Genomic DNA, 20,537 nt, shown 5'->3' with positions numbered 1-20,537 from the left:
CTTTGAATGAATGGGATGCTGGGGTGATGAATAACTGGAATATCAAGAATATGATTTTGAATACTAAAGATCCCAACCCTAGGGAAAGTGCTAGATGGGATTGCCCTCTGACTAATTGGTTCAAAATTAACTTTGATGGGGCCTCGAAAGGGAACCTAGGCATTGCTAGTTGTGGAGTGATGATTAGAAATTGTAATGGGGACTTTGTTGGTGGTATGGCAATACCTTTGGGTTGTCAAACCAATCATGTTGCTGAAGCCTCTACTGCACTTTATGGTCTTATTTATGCTAAAGATCTAAACTTGAAGAACATTTGGATTGAAGGTGACTCCTCAATATTATAAACTACTTAAAAAAAATTTATCCACCTTCATGGACCATTAGTAATATTATGTCTAAGGCTGGTCAAATTAATAACTCCTTTCAAAATTGCATTATATCCCATAATTATAGGGAAGCTAATGGTTTAGTTGATTGGGCTTTGAATGTGGTGTGTTGTAATGATCAAAAAATCATATGGGATTCATATGAAACTTTACCTATTGATGGCCACGAGCATGTTAAGCAGGACAAATGGAAATCCCAACAAAAATCCTTTAATTATGATGTTGTTAGAGAATTATGATCTTAACTCCTTTGGAGTGACATGGGCAATTATGTTTAGAAACGTGGGCAGAACACACAATTTTTGGGTTGCCTCTTTCTATCCGTGCTTAGGTAGTAGTTTTTGCAGAGTTTTTGGGGACTTTTAGTGCATGCAACCCAATGCTTTTGTTGCAGAGATCATGGGAGGTAAGAGGAAATGGTTTGAACCACCTAGCTGCGTAGATTGGAAAAAGAAAACTGAGGTGTGGGATATCCTTAGGCAGGGAAATTTTACTGGTTACATGGAGAGACTCAAAGGTAACAACCCAACTATTACACACCAGTTTGTGAAATCTTGGAAGGATGGTTCTATCATGGTCGAGAACTAGAGGCTGGAGGTTACAGAAGAAATCATAACGGAGACAACGGGTTTGGAGTTGGATGGGATGAATTTCTATAGGGAAAGGAATATCTCAAATAAGGCGATTGACAACTTTGCTAAGACCGAACAAGAAAGAAATTGATTGGTTAAAATAGGTACTTCTTATTTTAACCCAGCTTTTGTGTCTCGTCTGTGGCAGTTTGTGTTCTATGTTATTATGGAATATCTGACTTTGGACGGAAGATATACAAAATTGTATGGTTACCATTTTGTGTTGGCAAATCATTTTCATCTTGACATTAGGGTTAATTTTCCTTCATACTTGTTGCAATCTCTCTCTAATTCTACCCTAGCTATTCAACGTGACTCGACTAGTGAACATGTTTGTCATGAAGGATTAATGGTTTTGATTATGAATGTGCTGAAATCTTAAAAAATCCCAAAACCTAGAAATTTTAAAGGGGAAGATCAAGATACTGAAGGAAGTATTCCACAAAAGGGCTACGACTCTGAGACATAGGATGAGGTGAAAGGGGGTCTGGTTAGTCCTAAAAGAGGTTCGGGTGGTAGCACTAAAAAGAAAAAATAGAGTGTTGAGAAGGATGATTCCGATCGGGAAAGGGAAAGTGATTTTGTTGATGAAATTGTTAGAGAACATGCAAAAAATAGGGGATGTAGCAAAAGGAAGGGCAAAGGTTGTATTGATGAGAGGGTTTCTCCTCTGTCAGATGATGAGCCCCTTGCTAATCATTTGGAAAGAAAAAGAAAGTCTTTACGGTGAAAGGAAAACAAAGATGTGAAAACAAGGATTGAGGCTTCTAACTTTTCTGATGATGGTGAACAGGGGTCCAAATCTGACAGAGGTGATTGTGTTGGTGGTGGAACTAGGCCCTCTAAAGGCTTTTTTGGTAACCCTGGTTCTATAATGAAGGACATCGACATTCTTAAACATAAAATGGTGCTGTTGAATAAAGAAATGGAGCATCTTAGCAAGACGGCCAGAGGGGGAAGAACATTAGGTCAGCATATTGACAAGCTCTCGAAGGTCATAGGTAATGTGGAAGAAGTGAAAAATATGATGCATAAGATCCCTATATTGGAAGCCAAGCAGAAGGTGATGGACAAGGACATTAGTAGTATCCAGGGGAAGGTGTCTAAATTTGAAACCAGGCTGGGTAACATGGATAAACAAATCAGACAATTAGGGGATAACATGACCAGCTTCCTGAAAAAGAATGAGGTAGATAAAAGTCAGGTTTCTCCCCCAGGGGAAGACTCTCAAGGTCCTAACAAGCACACTTAGACCAATTCAAAGAAGATGGAGGAAACCACTAAGAAGGACAAGGTAAATGATATTGCTAAGACTATGCATTCTCTGGTGGACTAGGTTGTGCATCTGATTAATACTCCTTAGTTGGTCAGTTGTTGTTCCTTTGCTAGTCTTTTGCTATCTTTTCCAACAATGTTGTCTGTGACCTCTTTTAGTTTTCTGAGGTCTATTTCATGTTGTTTTTTTTTTCCCTTTTCATGATACTTTCTTAATACTCTACTGATGTAAGGTTTCAGGTCCTTTAAAACCTATTTTTACTTAATCAAAACATGCATGTCATTGCTATGTTGGATAAACCATTCATAACCTTCAAGTTCACCAACAACAATACAATAGCAAGAAGAGTTGTTTGGGAGCCTTCGTATAAGGGCTCATGTGCCTTCTCAAGTAAAGGTACATCAAGGTCTCTGTCAATATCATTATCATCATCATCATTATCTTGATCATTGTGATCTTCTTCATCATCATGATCTTCTTCAATTGGATCATTACCTTCTACTTCTATATTCACACCTCTGTGTTCCCTCATTTTGAAATCCACATTCTTCAAATTATCATGGTCCATAACATGAAACCTAGGGTGGTTGGCCTATATCAAAATGATGACCTTATATTAACCATGACCATGATGTCATCATCAAATCATGTTATATATTTTATAAATTATTAAAATACATACCAATGGACAAAATTCATTTCCCCCTTCAATGTGACCATGCTGCCTACAATGTTCCTCGACTATTTTGATTAGATATCTTCGAGTCGTTAAGCCCTTACAAATTTTGCAAGGAAAATAAAAATTTCCATCACCTTTTCTCTTTAAGTTAGACCACAATCTAGCAATTGTCTCCCTATTTTGTTGTGCATTGATATCATCAAACATGATCTTTCTTGAATGGAATGACTTGTTGGTGGAAGAAGGATGATTTGTTTGCAACTTGCAGATTCTATATAAAGTGTATCAAAAGAACATCTAACATTAATAATCAAGATGCCTTTTGGTAGGGTGATAGTTGGATTGAAAAAAAATAAAAAATCTATTAGTATTTAACACTCATTAATATTCACATTACAAACTAATCATATATTATCTAACCTTGCATTATTTCTCCTAAATTATTTTACAATACCAGAGACTAGTTAGGAATATCTTTACATCACTAGTAATAATATAATCATTGATTATGGTAGGGACTGATATCAATCAACAAAACATGAAAAAAATGGATCTATAATGAGAATAGGGAAAATATTAATAAATAGAAATATCAATGATTAAAATCAATGTCTCTGCCAACAAATACTCCAATGTATAGGCATCTCAATTCACACAAAAATAATCTCTACCAAAATAAGTGGAAGATTATACGGAGGCTGTTGAAAGAGCAGGACATCCACACATCTATAAAGCAAGAAGATTGGTGATTAGTATATAAATTGACTAGAGGCACTCATGGCATATTGCATTCAGCACCGCATTCATAAAAACCTTTGTTAGATATTAAGGTGATGAGTGTGTATACCGTCACTATTGGTATTTCCATGCATCAACATGATCGGGGCTCACTTTTGATTCATGTACTAGATTATACATTGTTACTATGTTGTTATACTAGCCAGCATTATGGGGCTTACATTATTGATTGTCTTTAATGACTCATAATGTTTGGGTAATCATCCATGATTTATTCATAATAATCATAAAGAACAAATAAACTGGTTATGAAAGGTGATGACTTTCCACCATGTCTCTTCATATCCCAAAGCACATATTTATACAAGCTAATTGACTCGCCAAAGGAAGATAAGAAGAATTGATTTTATAAATTATATATTTGCTTTGTGGAATCTCTGAACTGTAGAGAATTGAAGGTTGCAATAGCAACTACTGGTGCAAGTAATACAATTGTATATCATAGACAACATCCATTAAAAAGCATATAACATCAGATACACATCAAAGACGATTCCTATAACAGAGACAATTGCATATATATATAACATCAGAATATTAGAGATGGTATATCCCTACCTAAGATCATTGTTATCTTGTAACTTCTAGCATACACCAAAAGTGACAATTATCATATACAAGTAGCATCTTAGAGAAGTTATAATGGAGCAGTCATACATGGCTATCATAGTACATGCTACAATTTCTATGGTACAAAATAAATACCATTAATATGTTCATTGAATAATCAAAGTCAACATGTAATCCAATAATCTCATTAATAATACATATGGAATATGAAATTGAATTCATCACTGGCTAGTGTAATTTTGATGTGATGTCAACCCACTCAGTAATTGCATATATATAGATACAACACATGACTTCAAACTAGTTTATTCTAAAGTGCCACATATCATTTTTGGTGATAACATAAATAGACATAAAGGTTAATCAAATGGGTAGTTAAATTATAATAACCTCTATATTATATATTGAGCTCAAAGGATATTAATACACTTTTCAAGGCCCCTTTTATATTTCCTCAATATCTCAAATTCTTATATAATAAAATTGAAAATCATAATTTGAGAAATTACAATAGACATAATCAGACATATGTTAGCACCATATCAAAAGGTCAAAGAACATACAAATAGGCAAAGGAAAGCATATGTATTGTGTTAAGGATATTAAGAATCTTGAAGAAGCATTCTCCACATTCATTATTGTAGCAATGGAAGCATGAGAGTCTATATATGAAGAAGATTGGATAGGGGGACATTACACTTAACCAAAATGGAGAAATTGAGAAACAATTGGAGTTCCATAAATTTCTTCTTTACAACAAAAAAATCATTTAAAAATCCTTAAAATTCATACAAAACATTTGGAAATATGGTGTTTGAGTTTGGATATTGACATGTTTTATGAGTGTGGCAGGAGGCCATCAAGCTTGTAGTTTATTTTTTGTGTTGCTTATAGTTAATTAAATTGGAATAAGAAGAATTTTGGATCTGCCTTAATTTTAAAGTATTGATTTGTCAGTTCATAGCATAATTTGAGAAGCTATACTTGTACTTGTCAGTTAATTTGCTCAGTTATTGTCAACATTTGAGGGTTATCTTCCCTGATTGAGATGTTCTAGGAGAGGAGAGATTGAGTTATGTAATATGTTTGGAAGAGAAGGCATTCAATTGAAATCTAAAAAGCAAAAATTATTTTTTTCATGGGCTGAACATTATCCCTCTCTACATAGTGATCAAAGTTTTTGAAAAGGGACACCCTTAAGAGTAGATCACCATTTAGATTAACATCTGGAATAACAATTGTGTCCATTCCTAAAAGTAAAAATGTTTAATAAGTTGTAATAGTTTAATGAATCTCAATTTTCTTGTGTTATGTTTCAAAACAATACAAAATATAGTGTTCATGAACATTTATAAGTTGTTGTTTGTCCACATTCAAACTATGTTATTAAAATGGTATCAAAGCTCAAAAGTTTCCAGCCTATGAATCATGGAGGGAATTTTCACAAAAAGGAGGGCAAACCTTTATCAAGATAAAATTATGGAAATTCATAGAAGCCAAGTTAAAATGAGTAAGCTATTAGAAAAAAAAAGTTATAGGTTTAAAGAAGCATGCAAAATTTATAAGTATAATAAAACCATAATAGAAACAATTGAGCCTTATGTATAAGTATATTAGCATATCTCCCACACAAGGCCTATACATACCCCATAGATTCATGTTGCATACCTTGATACCAATATGATGCAGAGATAGGTCAATCCAGTCACTTGACCAAATCACTTTACAAAATGTATAATAAACCACAAGGTTTTCCAACTTTCGCTAAAAGGTTTCCTTTGAAATAGAATCAATTGGTTTTCTCACAACCTAAGGCTCTCACCACATCTTTTAAGGTTGATCTTATCACTTTCTAACATGTTTAAAACTCTCACAAAGTCTTATGAAAAAAATAGATAATGGAAACTACCAAATTGATCACAAATGGGTTAATCTCCTTGTAGTCCTACAAAACCTAATTTATGAGCTTTTCATAACTTTCTCAAAAAAAAAAAAAAACATATTATATATAATAGTTGATAGTGGGATATATAAAAATATGTGAAACACATGTACAAGTCCTTTGGACCAACTATATGGAATATGCAATTTTTATTTTGTTCACACTTGCAAGCTAGAGATCTCATACTAGCTGAAGCAACTGACACTTGTTTAGTACTCACAAAAATAATGAAACTTGTATTCATGATTATTAGTTAAATAGATTTGTTCTATTAATTTTAGTCTTGTGTGTGGATGACCTTATTCTTATTAGTGATTAGGAGCTAATAGGATGGTGCAAGGAGGAGTTGGCATTTGAATTTGATATGAAAGATATTGGCCTTATGTACTATTTCTTGAGTTGTGGCTAGGTACAAGAAAGTTTTCATATTGTTAGTTGTGTGCATCTAGAATTTACTTTGAGAAAACACAACTTATGTCAACACATGGGTAGAAATTTTGAAAAAAAGATGAATGAGTAATGAGTAATGAGCATTTGAGGACAATAAGGGGTTGATGTTTGGAAGGTTAACAGGCAAAGAAATTGAAGAAAAATAATTTTGGAGGGAAACATGATGGATAAAAGAATTTGTTGTGAACTATAGGAGAAATGAAGGCTATCTCTAGAATAAAGAGAGCAGGTTGATAAGGAGAGAGGCTAAACAAAAGTACAATGAGGTTGTGTTGAGGCTGATAGAAGAGAGGTTAAACATGATGAAAAAAGCTGAAGGAATGGAAATGGTCTCAGAGAGAGATGGAAGCCAAAGATCCCATCATTGAAGAGTTTGTGGAGTGTTGCCAAGAAAACTAACAGACGAATTTATTTGTGATCGAAGGGGAAGAAATTATGTAGAGTCAAGAAAGGAGTACAAGAACAATGGAGAGCTATAGAAGAATATAGGAGGAAGGGGTTAACCGAATAGGTGCATGGAAAAATGTATGAATGCATCCATATGTGAACATCATTAAATGAGATTCAGTAATAAAGCTATATTTTGGTGTTCATTATCTAGGTTAATGATTGAATATGTTGTTTCCTCCTAGTTTATGTAACTGTTGTGATGCCTGGTTAGTTTTTTTGTTAATCATTCCTATTTCTAATATGTTTTGTTATAAAATCTATCTAGTATTTCAGTTATGACATTAGAAATATGTTGTTTGAAGTTTTAACAAATGTGTGTGATCCCTTCAATTATATTAGGCTATAAATATTTAGAACATGATAAATATTGTTTACCCTAATTTTACAAACCTCTATGGTTTCGACAGTGGCCAGGTATCACAACAGTTTGTTGGAGGTAGTATTGAAGGGCATTCAAAATAACATAGCAAATGGGAGCTTAATTTGTTCTTGCATCGCTACTCTGGCACACTTTCCAAATTCACTCTTCAAATTCATTGCACATCAAGGAGTGCCCCATATTTCATGCATTACAATTAGTGCATTAACTTAAAAATAAATTACCAAAAATTTGTGATGCCAAAAGATCTATATGTGAACCCACCTCCTCCTGCCCAAAAGCACTTTGGCACAATGAAACAATGAAAATGGTGTTTCAATTTTAATTTTTTTTCTAATATAATCCCATGTTCATCACTATTTCGACATTTTTGGGAGCATAAACAAAAAAAGAATTTCACAAGACAATTTGGCCTTTCATCAAAAAGTTTGGTAAAAAATAGAGGTCAAATGTACTAGTGAGAGTAACACTTAGCTCAGCGTACCCAAGAGTTGGAAGTAGAGAAGGTGGCACAAATGGCTATCAAGCTCAGATTGGCTAAGGAGACAATATTGTGTTAGCAGAGGCTACAAATGCAACATGTTTTTGGAGATCAGTTTGGTGTAGGCACGAAAGGAATGTGAATGTGATGTTATGGAAAAAATCTATCCTATTATAGTTAGTCATAGTTAATGCATTCCATTTTTTTAATCTATCTCGGTAATTTTGTAATTGTCATCTAAAGATGAATTTTCTTTTTGGGGGATGATATTGTCTGTAAAATATATATTGTAGCCAATGGGTAGAATTGTGTTTGAAAGGGCACGTGACAGTTGAGTCACCCCTTTGGGAAAATATATTTACATCATCCAAAGGGACTATTGGAACATAATCATCATAATCATATTGTAAGCATTGGAGTGCATGTTGCATATATAAATAAAGTATCTATTTTGTGTTATATCTTACTATACTACATGTGATAAGTATTTCTTTACCCTGTATGATAAACAACCACAATAGTTTCTTATAATCCTATGGTTGTCTTTGTAAGTTTATAAAATTGAAGTTTAAAAATTAATTGCATTTATGTACATCTTTTTCAAGTTTGATATTTCTCTTTTTCCTAACTCACAATCCAAGAATAATTTTTCAAAACACATACTAACTAGTTGGAGATTGAGCCAAAAAATTATAAGAACAATTGTGCCAAAAGAACTAAAAACATGATTGGTGCATGATAATCATCTTTTTATGCTCTTTTTGGAATAGTTGTTCATACATTTTATGATTTTTGGTGACAAAAAAATTTCAAATTAATCAGGTAGGTGATCCAGAATTAAATCATATTTGGTTGAGGCATGTGTAAATACCTTATTTCACATGTTATTAAATGCTATGTGTTTATGTGCTACTATTAATTAATGTTAAAGGATGACCTAATGTTAAATGTTAGCTTTGGACATTATGAGATTATTTTTGGATGCTCATAATTGTTTTTTACTTCATGTGATAATGAATGAATGTGAGATTGATCTCTTCTTAAGTACTCTTTCTAGGCTATTTTACTAGTTCTTAAGCCCAAATAGATAAATCATGATTTAAAATGCAAACTTGGGTGCTTAACTTAATGAATGAGCACACCAAGTGAAAGACCTTACATGATGAAGGATTATATGATTTTCTACATATTTCACCACATAGCAGTGCATTGTAAGTTCACATACATTCTTAAGTAGAAATTTGTGAATACTAGGTGTGTGAAGGCTTCATGAAAAAACATGTAGAAGATAAAAAGGTCATGATGAACATTTTCAATGACATGTTTGCCAAGAGCATCCACAAGTTCCTCAAGGTGATTTCACATTATTAAATTTTCATGTTTGCCAACACCACTAATCTTCCTCCATATCCTGTACAAACAAAAAATGTTGTCTCCAATATTGCAACTATATGATATATGGGAATAGCACATTCCCAGGCCATAACCTAGGTAAATTGGTCTAGTTGATGATGAACTAAGTTGATTACAAATTCTTGTAGAACTATCATCAAATTAGGTACAATAAAATGAACAATCAACTATTCCCAGCTAGCAGAATCAAATATAGTTTTCCAAGGTGAAAAAATTGCATATGTAGATGCATCACTTGAATGCTAGGCATGAAGTGTATTCCCCAATTTATAATGAATGGTTGGATCTAAAGGCTCCATACACTGGCTCCACAATGGAAGCCAAGGAAGTAACCTTGCATATATTGGCATAGTTAATATCATTGTTAATGGGTGTTATATTTCCCCTACATACATACATTATATATATATATATACATATTCCCCCTTAACTCTGCATTATTTTTGTGTAGGATCTTGAGCTAAGTCACTTAGTATGAGTTGAGTGAGTTTTATTGTTTAATTATTTGGATTATGGAATATGTATGTAGCTGGATCAATTTTGTTGTTGTGCTAAGATGTAATGAGCACCTTGAAAAAGATCTCTCTGTATACATACATACATACATACATACATGTATATGTATGTATGTATATATGTATGTATGTATGTATGCATGTATGTATATGTATGTATGGATGGATGTATGTATGTATATATTTATGTATATGTATGTATATATGTATGTATGTATGTATCATGTGGAAGTCTAAGATTTCATTGTCATGCCCTTGTGATCTCTGCATCCCAAGTATCTACTGTTGCTATTATTTTGGGCATCACTATATGATCTAGAATGTTATGAAGTACTAAAGCCGATAGTAACTTCTCTCATGTCTATAGAAAATGTAGCATAGGTTTAGGGTCCCTTGACTCCCATGAATTTTTAGTAGTTATTCTCACTGCTAGAAGAATAACTTTAGTGAAGATTTGAGTGTAAGGAGTTGAAGAAGCAAGTTTTGCTTCTATGTAAATGCCATAATCACAAGGCTCATTCCCTTGTAGAAGCCACAACCCAATTATATATATATATATATATATATATATATATATATATATATATATATATATATATATATATATATATATATATATATATATATATATATATATATCAACCCAACTAATTAGCAACTAGACCCATTTAACTAGTTTATGGCTTATTTCTTTCTAAAAATATCTACTATGATATTTTTTTGTAAAATTTCTTGTGAACTCTGCCCATTTTCTGTGGTCTGCATTATTGTTGTAGAGGATCTTGACATAAGTCACTTTGCACCTTTAAAAATATAGCATGGTCATAGATGCAATGAAAATGCCTATTGGTAAGTAAATTCTTTTTTTTCTCTCTCATTTTTCATGTGTTTATTTCACTTGAACTATTATTTCTTAGGGGCATTTTCTAACATTGGATTCATTTTACGTAGGAGGCAATGAGGACATTCTTGGATGTACCCATGTGAGGAATTACTCATGAGCAATGAAAATGGACTTCCCCTGAGAGTAACAGGAGGTGATGAGGACATTCTAGGTACTTTAAAGATTCATCCTTGTAGAGAATATTAAACTATTCTCGAAACCTAGTGAAGCTCAACATTAACCTATGATTGTATGACAACAAATTGTGTGAATCTATTAGTTTCAAGCAATGTAGAAGGATGCCATAGTTGTTAGGATAAACCACGGACAGAAATAAAAAACTACATGCAAATATAACCAATAATAGAAAATAATAGAACACATAGAAAAGAACACAAGGCACCAAAATTTAACGTGGTTCACCCATTCCCTGGGCTACGTCCACCAAGCAGCAAGTTCGATCTTATTACAATCTAGTAATTACAACTTGATTACAATCCGTAATCCCTTACAGCTTAATACTGCCGCAAGAACCAATTTCGTATCACAACATTATGAAAAATACCCAACCCTAAGCCCTTTTATACAAGTATTAAACCACTTTAGGGTTATAACATGTCGGCCATATGTCGGCCATAATATGTCGGCTACTACCCAAAAAAAAAAATTTATTTATGAAGTATGTACAATACTTTCCTGATCAGTCACCACAATCTAACAATAGTTCATTATGCATATGAAATCAGGTGGAGCTAAAAAACAAAACATGAGGTTTTCATTTTAGTAAGAGGTCTTTAATTAGGTATTTTAAGTTATAGACCATCACAAACATTGTTCATGATGGTCTATAATTTTAAAAACTTAATAGACCTATTAAATAAATGTAATTGTGTTGTGTTTTATTGGCTTTGCCTATTGTCCATGTATTTGAACACAGTTGCGTGTGCATTCTTGATTCAAAGTGGCATAATATTATTTTGAATATGACAGAAAAATGACATGAACTAGAAGATGGAAAAATGATGTCACTTTTGTAGGTCTAGAACCTTTTTTTGTACTTTAAAAATTGATCCTTTCTAAAATATTTTTAGATGTTAATAGGGAATTTAGATGTTGGGGGGGGGGGGGGGGGGGGGGCATTAGCAAGGGGGTGGGGCCAAATGAGCTTCCACCTTCATGTAGTTGGCCCTAATTAGTAGAGAATATCAAACTATTCTCAAAACCAAATAAAGCTCAATATTAACCTATGATTGCATGACAACTAACTATATGAATCTACTATGAGCTATCATAGCTATTCAACATTTTCCTCCAATTTATTTATTTATTAATATAGCAAACTATTGTAATTGTGATGACCACTTTTGATAGCTAGCCATCAGTCCCACAACATTCTTGCCACATGACCATCTCTATTGCAATGGTTATTTCTGACAACTTGTCATGGGATCCATAACATTTTTGTCACAATTGCAATGACAACTTCAATAGCTTTTTGTCGTAATTGGGATGGTGAAAATGAACTCTTTTCTAGTGACTTAGCTCAACTTACAAAACCTATGTCCGTCCCAATTGTGACGGTCAACCCTTTCATCACAAATTGCGACGAAAAAAGTTTGATGCCTATCTGACAAGAGCCAATTCCTCATGATGTCGTTCGGGTGATGATTTTTTGTCATAACTATGATGACCTAGCATCACAATATGGGCCCAAATGTAGTAGTATGTGCAATGAACTTGGGAAAAAACATAGAAGGAGAGCCCAAAATTTGCACATGTGCACCTATGTGTGAAGAAGACCTAAAGACATGCACAATTGTGAGCCAAGAAAGATGCAGATAAGAAATGAATTCCTTCACCATATATTTATAATCTCTTGTGATGTTGATATCATAATCAGATTGTAAATCCCCTAGGCCAAGGTTGCACATGCGCAAAGTGTGTAACTATGCACATTGAAACTTAACTCAACTAAGACACTGACTGGAAGAGACAAACTATGTGGATATGTGCATGTGTGCAAGTCCATGTCTATGCAAGGTAAGCACAAAAATTAATTAAAACTTCAAAAGGAAAGAATTGGACTTGTGCATCTACAAAGGTGCGCACATGCGCAACTCTGCAAGTAAAAAAAAAAATTGAGGAAAAAACCAAAGACTGATTCAAAAACCTACCGAAATAGTTTCAAAATTTTCTAACCATCAAGACTCCACTAAACCAACTTCAAAATTTTCTAACCATTGAGACCCCTTGGAAGAGGTTGTAATCTGACTAATTTGGGAAACCAAGGATCCCACACAAAACAAAATGTAAGGGATCCCCATTTGCAAAGACATAAATGGGGAGTGTGTTGTGGAACTACAATAGTATGTTGTCTTATCTCATTAGGTAGAGGATTATTTAAAAAATGGACAAAAATCCAAATGGGTGGAAGAGCTCGAGTTGGCATATTTGTCCCTTATTGGACAAGATAACTTAAATTGACTATTATTAATTCTTGAGTATACACTTCAAATTACTGAAATTAAATAAGATACTTAAAATTATTAATAAATAAGGTTACTTTTCATGCTTCTTTGTGTACTTTTCCATTAGATAAGTGGGTCATTTATTATGCTTATCCCCATTTCGATGAATACTTGTCTTGTATGAAAGATAAATAAATTTAGGTTAACCAAAAAAATGAAAAAGATTTTTTTGTGAATTTTTGTACATCTAATACTTAGGAATTCTTTTAGATAGAATAAATTAGCTTGCAAATGATAAAGTCATGGAGAGTTAATTTATTCACTAAAGTAATGATTGAGTATTTAACATTACATAATGAAAAAGAAAATGATTGCATTTTTTTCATGTGCACTTCATGAGTGAATTCATAAAATATCATGGATATGGTCCCATGATTTGTAATAGGATAAAAAATTAGAACCATGTTAATGAGTCTTGTGATAGTGTTCAAAACTATAATTATATGAATCTTTGCACTAGGTATGTTTGCAATAACATGAAAATATACACCAACACTCACTCTAATTAGGCTTGGGGGAAGAAATAATATGTTATGTCATAAATTCTCATATCTTGAAACATTCGAGAAAATAAATTCTTTATTCAATTGAAGATTGAGCAACACTAGAGTATTCAAGATAATTTGATCAAAATTTGAAAAAAAAATCAACATTATACATGAATAATTGATAAAAAATGACACGTCAAAATAATCTCCAAGAACCTTAAAGAGAATGTTCTACAAATAAGAGAGATGAAATCATGTTGAGAAAATACTATCAATATTTTATGCTATTGAATCCAATTACATCATCAACAAGTCATGATATCTAAGAAAGGAGATAATAAGATTTGAACTTAACCATAAGACAACTTACCCACAAGAGAATCATGCCATTATAGGCCCAAAGAATTGTAGGGACTGCTTTCTTATTGTTTCATCACCATAGCAGTAATACCATGATTTAAGTTAATAACTAAGGGGAATATGCACTAGCTAAATAAATCAATGTATCATATACATGTATTTAAAGCCTCAAATAAAACAAGATTTAACTACTATAAAATTCTTGGATACATACATGCCAAAAAGTTAAAAAAATCGAACCTCAAATAAAACAAGAGTTAAATATTACAAATTTAACAGATGCATATATTTAGAAAATGTTGACATGAATTGTAAATGAAGGAAGAAGAAGAAAGGGTGTTGAATTGTGCCATCGATGTCAACTAGGTCAAGTGAATTTTCAAAAGGCGAGTTAGGTGCTAATGGAGATTGTCAAAGCATTCATGACAATATTAGCACACTAGTACATTTGGGTTGCATTTTTGACCTAAATTTTTTGTGACACACCAATTTGGCTTTTCAAATTCATTTTTTCAAAAATGATCTCGATAATGTCAAATTTTTGATGATCCTTAAGTTTGTAGTCAAAATTTCAATGACACTTAAGTTTATTGTCAAAATTTTGATGTTGTCTAAAAGAGTTGAGGAACCAAAGAAGAAACTTCTATGCTATTGGAGTTGGAGTCTATCAATCCGAAAGAGAGTTGTCTGGATGGTTAGACGACTTATTTGAGAGAGAAGATGGCATAGCAAGGTCAAGGTGGAAGAGTTTGGTTTTGTTGATTAGTTTGTGGAGCCTAATACAAAACCTATAGAGAAAATGGAGATTGTTGCTAAGGATATTCCTAACCTTGTTGATGCTATGATGGAGATTGGTTTTTATGATCAGTTGGTTGAGTCTGACATGGAGATTAGTTTTCATGATTAGTTGGTTTAGTCTAACATGGAGATTGCAGAGCAGTTGGTCATAAATTATCCAATTGCTGTTGGTGATGACTTGTATGTTACAAAGCATCTTGTTGTGAGTAGTGAGATGTCTGGTGTTGAGAGTTTGGCATGTGTTGATGAAGATCTACATACTGATGCTGATATGGAGTTTGTTGTTGCTGGTGTGGATTCACTAGTTGTTAATATGGATGAGGGTTTGTTGTTGGAGCATTATGTTTAGTTTGTTCTTGGGTGTAAGCATGTTGATTGGATGATTGAGATTATGGTGTTTGATAGAGTGATGCAGATATGGATGATTTGCATGTTGGTTTTCTTGTCCCTAGTGGAGAGGAAGTCTTTGGTGAAGATGAAGACAATTGTGGATTTTTTTTATTATTGGGCATCAAAGTGTGGGACACACTTTTCTTTTCATACCTGGGGAGTTTGATGTAGGAGCATCCTAGGGTAGTTGGCTATCCTACATGATTAAGGGATTTTAGTGGGGTTGAGTGGACCTATTTGGGTATTGGGTAGTTAATTTTGATGTATTCAATAATTATTATAAGCCTTTAAAGGCATTTGGTATTTAATTCCTATTGGAGGCTGACTTGTGGCTTAGATTGGTATAAGTAGGGGTTGTGGTGAAGTCTTTAGTCATCTATTTCATTCATTCGAAGGAGGAGTGAGTGTGGAGAGTAGCTGAAGAGTGAGTTTTTCTTGAGTTTGTGGATAGAGCCCCAAATGTGAGGCAGTTTATAGTAGGATTATGGTTATTCATCCATCTTAGAGAAGAGGAGGTGGTAGAGGAGGGAAATTTTTAGAAGGCTAGCAGTTACAGATTGGAAAACAAGGAGATTGCTTGGTGGGCTCATGAGCACAAGTTGAGATCTTCCTTGGAGGTTTCTACTAGAGTGTGGATTTGGACTACCTAGGGTTTGGATTGGATCTTAAGGGATCTTGGAGAACTATTACTTGGTTTGTATTTGGTCGTAACTGGGAAGGCCTTACAGCTTGACACATTGCATGTGACAATTATTTTATGAATAAATTATTGTCATTTGGTATTAGATATTGCATTGTTATTTTGTTTCTTTTGTGTGGTAATTTTTTGGGGGTAGGACATCTCCTTTGGGGATTTCTCTTGCCTTGCACAACACTAGGTCGTATCAGAGTGAAGGTTGTTCCTAGGTGCACAAGCATATCACCAAAGTGTGAGGTAGTTTGCACCAAGACCTTGGGAGGACATGTAGATTGATTGATGGATGCAAAGATGGAAGACTGATCTTGTTGAGGCATGATCATAGAGAGTTTGTGGATTATAGATCTATGGTCTTGGACTTGTGATGTGGTTCCTAATTGTTCATGCAAGGTGGTAGGTTGTGATCTAACTTGCAAATAATTCAATTTTGTCACAAGGAGCATGGGAAAGATTTTTTGCAGAGGGTTTTTGAAGATCTTGGAAGATGGTCTGAGAGGATTGGACCTTGCAATGATTGTAAGTCTTTGTTATATAATGGACAGGAGGATTAATGAGACAATAGCTTGGGTGGATGCTATTGTGGATGCTACTTGTTCTAAAAGAGTTGAGGAACCAAAGAAGAAAGTTCTATGCTATTGAAATTGGAGTCTACTAATCCGAAAGAGATTTTTTTGGATGGTTAGAAGAATTGTTCGAGAGAGAAGATGGCATAGCAAGGCCAAGGTGGAAGAGTCTAGTTTTTTTTATTAGTTTGTGGATCCTGATACAGAACCTACAAAGCAACTAGAGGTTATTGTAGAGGATATCCCTAACTTTGTAGATGCTAGGATGGAGATTGGTTTTCATGATCAATTGTTTGAGTTTGGCATGGAGATTGTAGAGTAGTTGGTCATGGATGATCTGGTTGTTGTTGCTGGTGACTTGTATGTTACAAAGCATCCTGTTGTGAGCAATGAGATGTTTGGTGTTGAGTGTTTGACATGTGTTGATGGAGATCTACATATTGCTACTGATATACATTTTTTTGTTGCTGGTGTGGATTTACTAGTTGTTGATATGGATGAGGGTTTGTTGTTGGAACATTATGTTCAATTTATTCTTGGGTGTAAGCATGCTAATTGGATGATTGAGATTATGGTGTTTGACAGAGTGATGCAGATGTGGATGATTTGCATGTTGGTTTTATTGTCCCTATTAGAGAGGAAGCCTTTGGTGAAGATGAACATAGTTGTGGATTTTTTATTGGCCATCACAATGTGGGACACACTTTTCTTTCCACACCTAGGGAGTCTGATGCAGGAGCATCCTAGGGTAGTTGGCTATCCTGCATGATTAAGGAATTTTGGTGGGGTTGGGTGGACCTATTTGGGTCTTGGGTAGTTAATTTTGATGTATTTAATAATTATTTTAAGCCTTTAAAGGAATTTGATATTTAATGCCTGTTGGAGGCCAACTTGTGGCTTATATTGGTATAAGTAGGAGTTGTGGTGAAGTCTTTAGTCATTTTTTTTCATTCATTCAGAGGAGTGAGTGTAGAGAGTAGCTTAAGAGTGAGTTTTTCCTGAGTCTTTGGAAAAGTGTCGAACATGAGGTAGTTTATAGTAGGATTTTGATTATACATCCATCTTGGAGAAGAGGAGGTGGTAGAGGAGAAATTTTTTGAGAAGGCTAGTAGCTACAGCTTGGAAAACAAGGAGATTGCTTGGTGGGCTTGTGAGCACAAGTTGAGATCTTCCTTGGAGGTTTCTACCAGAGTGTGGATCTGGACTAGCTAGGGTTTGGATTGGATCTTGAGGGATCTTGCATAACTATTACTTGGTTTGTATTTGGCCATAACCAAGAAGGCCTTATAGCCTGGTACATTGCATGTAACAGTTATTTTATGAATAAATTATTGTAATTTGGTATCAGAACTTACATTGTTATTCTATTTTTTCTATGTGGTTATTTTTTGGGGGCTAGGACATCTCCTTTGGGGATTTCTCATTCCTTGCACTACATCACAAGCCTTAGTATGTGATGTTTAAATAGTAGAATGAATTATCAAAAAAGAGTAAATAAAGTGCTTACCTAAAGGGCTTAAAGTTATTGAAATGATATTTCATGCCTTGAATAGTATCACTAGTAGAAACAAAAATATGAGATGTTGTCTTGCTCCTTAATATAACAATTAAGGAAATCATGAGAAGTAAAAAAGTGATGACACTTAAAATCAAGCTCTGAACTGCATAGTGTTGGAAATATATGATAGGATAAGTTACTAAGAGGGGAGGGGTGAATCAATAACCAATAAAACTTAATCCTTATTTACCAATTAATTCTTCATGTTTATTTTGATATAATTACATGCATGAAAAATTGAAAGCATTAAAACATTCATAACACTTTGACACACAACATGGTGACCCAAAAATCTTCCAAATAGAAAGTAAGATTGGGGTGGGGATGATGCCCACAAGCTTTAGCATGCAATATAAATTTGGCTTGTTAAGGCTTTCAATGATCACTTCCCATGATCTACCCTGTTAGGAGCAATAAGGACTGCTAGGTCCACCTTGTAAAAGGATTTATGAACATACAATGAAGTATGCACTCAGTAAAGAGATTTACAAAAGACTGTTAAGTCTACATTGTGAAAAGATTTAACTGTTCGACCTTTTAGGATGAACCAGTAGCTGATCTCTTATCTGCAACTATGATTTATTGAATGAGATTCCTTTGAGTGTAATGATCACATTGCTATGATAGATAAATCTTTGCTACTCCTTATATTTTTGTAGCCTTTTACTTTGCACTTATGCTCTTCGTTGCTTGTTACATACATATTTGGATGAGATACAATACATTACATAGATACAATTAACAATTCATCAATGTCAGCTACAATACAAGCTTCACCAAAATACATAAAATTAGCCCAACTGTAGGAACTCAAGTTCTGAAGACAAACTCAGTGAGGTTCTGATACTCAAGATCCATTGTCAATGCTTGACATCATCATGCACTTGGTAGACATAGAAGCTCGGTCCATACTAATCACTTCAAAGTATTTTGAACTTGGTCTGTATTGGTGACTTGGTGAATACTATGTAACTTGACATATAAATTGAATCATTTGATTCACATTGAATAGCTCAATCAATTTTATCACTACAAGCTTGGAACAAACTAAATCACTTGGTTGACATTGCATAGCTCGGTCAACACTAGATTCACATCACTGAAACTACAAACTCAGTAACCACTAAAGAACTCAATTTGCATTGAGAAACTCAATAAACCTTATGAAGCTCAGTTTACATTGATAATCACCAACTTGGTAGAAATTGCTTGATGGAAACTGAATATTGTTCTTGATACTCAGTAGCAACTATAGAACTTGGTAGAGCCTGAATTACTTGGTTAACACTGTTAACTATACAATAATCTTGATAGATACTAACCATCTGAATAAGTGTGTGTCACTAATAAACTTACTTGACTTAACTATCAAGAATCTCCCCCTTTGGAATTAGTGACAAAAACATTTATCAATCAAAACTAAATTCTCAAAAAGTTTCAAACAGCTCTTAGTCTTCAACTTGTGTCTTCAACTCAGTAGCATACTTTGTTTTTGAGATTTTTCAAAATTTCTTTTGTAAGAGATGTTTATTTGCGTATCTATACATGTATATAATATGACGATGCTCCCCCATACATATATATTCAATATACATCTTCTCATTTCTTATCTTATTCCTTTATATCATGTCTTCTCCCCCTTTGTATATTACATCTTATATTATATCTTCTCTCCCTTTACAATATGTTATATACATATTCTCCCCCTTTTTGACATAAATGCCAAAGATGTATTTTAAATGGTAATACCAAAATGTGACAAAAAATTAGAATGTACCTTTAGAATTAGTGCCATTCTCTTGTCCTAGTTATCTTGCGACACCTTGCATGTGTGCAATGCAGTCTAAACTTCTATTGATAATTCTATCATGTGATCAACAATGAATAAGTTGTTATCACGGATGAGAATTTTAGCATGTACAATATGTTTCTACAAAGCACCCATGTTTGGGAGAATCATGCCTTGTATATCTACAAGTATAGCCCTTATCTTGGCTTCTTCCCTTAGTAATTATGCCTGCATATCAGTTAGAAATTTGATCTTTATATAGTGAGCAGAACTGTAGCTCAGGTCAATTGACAACTGATGTGTACATGCCTTCATATCTTCATCAATCTTGGAGAGTTTATCTTTTCTTTCCTGAGTGAAAATAGATGTGTCACAGAGTTTACCGAATAGAGAAGTTACATTGTTGCAAGAGGTTTCCAATGAGCTTAGAATAGTAGACAAATCTACTTGGTATATTGCAATCTTTTGTGATACTAGCTCCAATACTTTATTTTCAAATTTCTTCTAAGCTC

The sequence above is a fragment of the Cupressus sempervirens genome, chromosome 6, assembly GCF_028749045.1.
Source record: "Cupressus sempervirens isolate cs-2001-9-10 chromosome 6, ASM2874904v1, whole genome shotgun sequence".
Classification (NCBI taxonomy): Eukaryota; Viridiplantae; Streptophyta; class Pinopsida; order Cupressales; family Cupressaceae; genus Cupressus; species Cupressus sempervirens.
Note: the sequence above shows the minus strand (reverse complement) of the source record.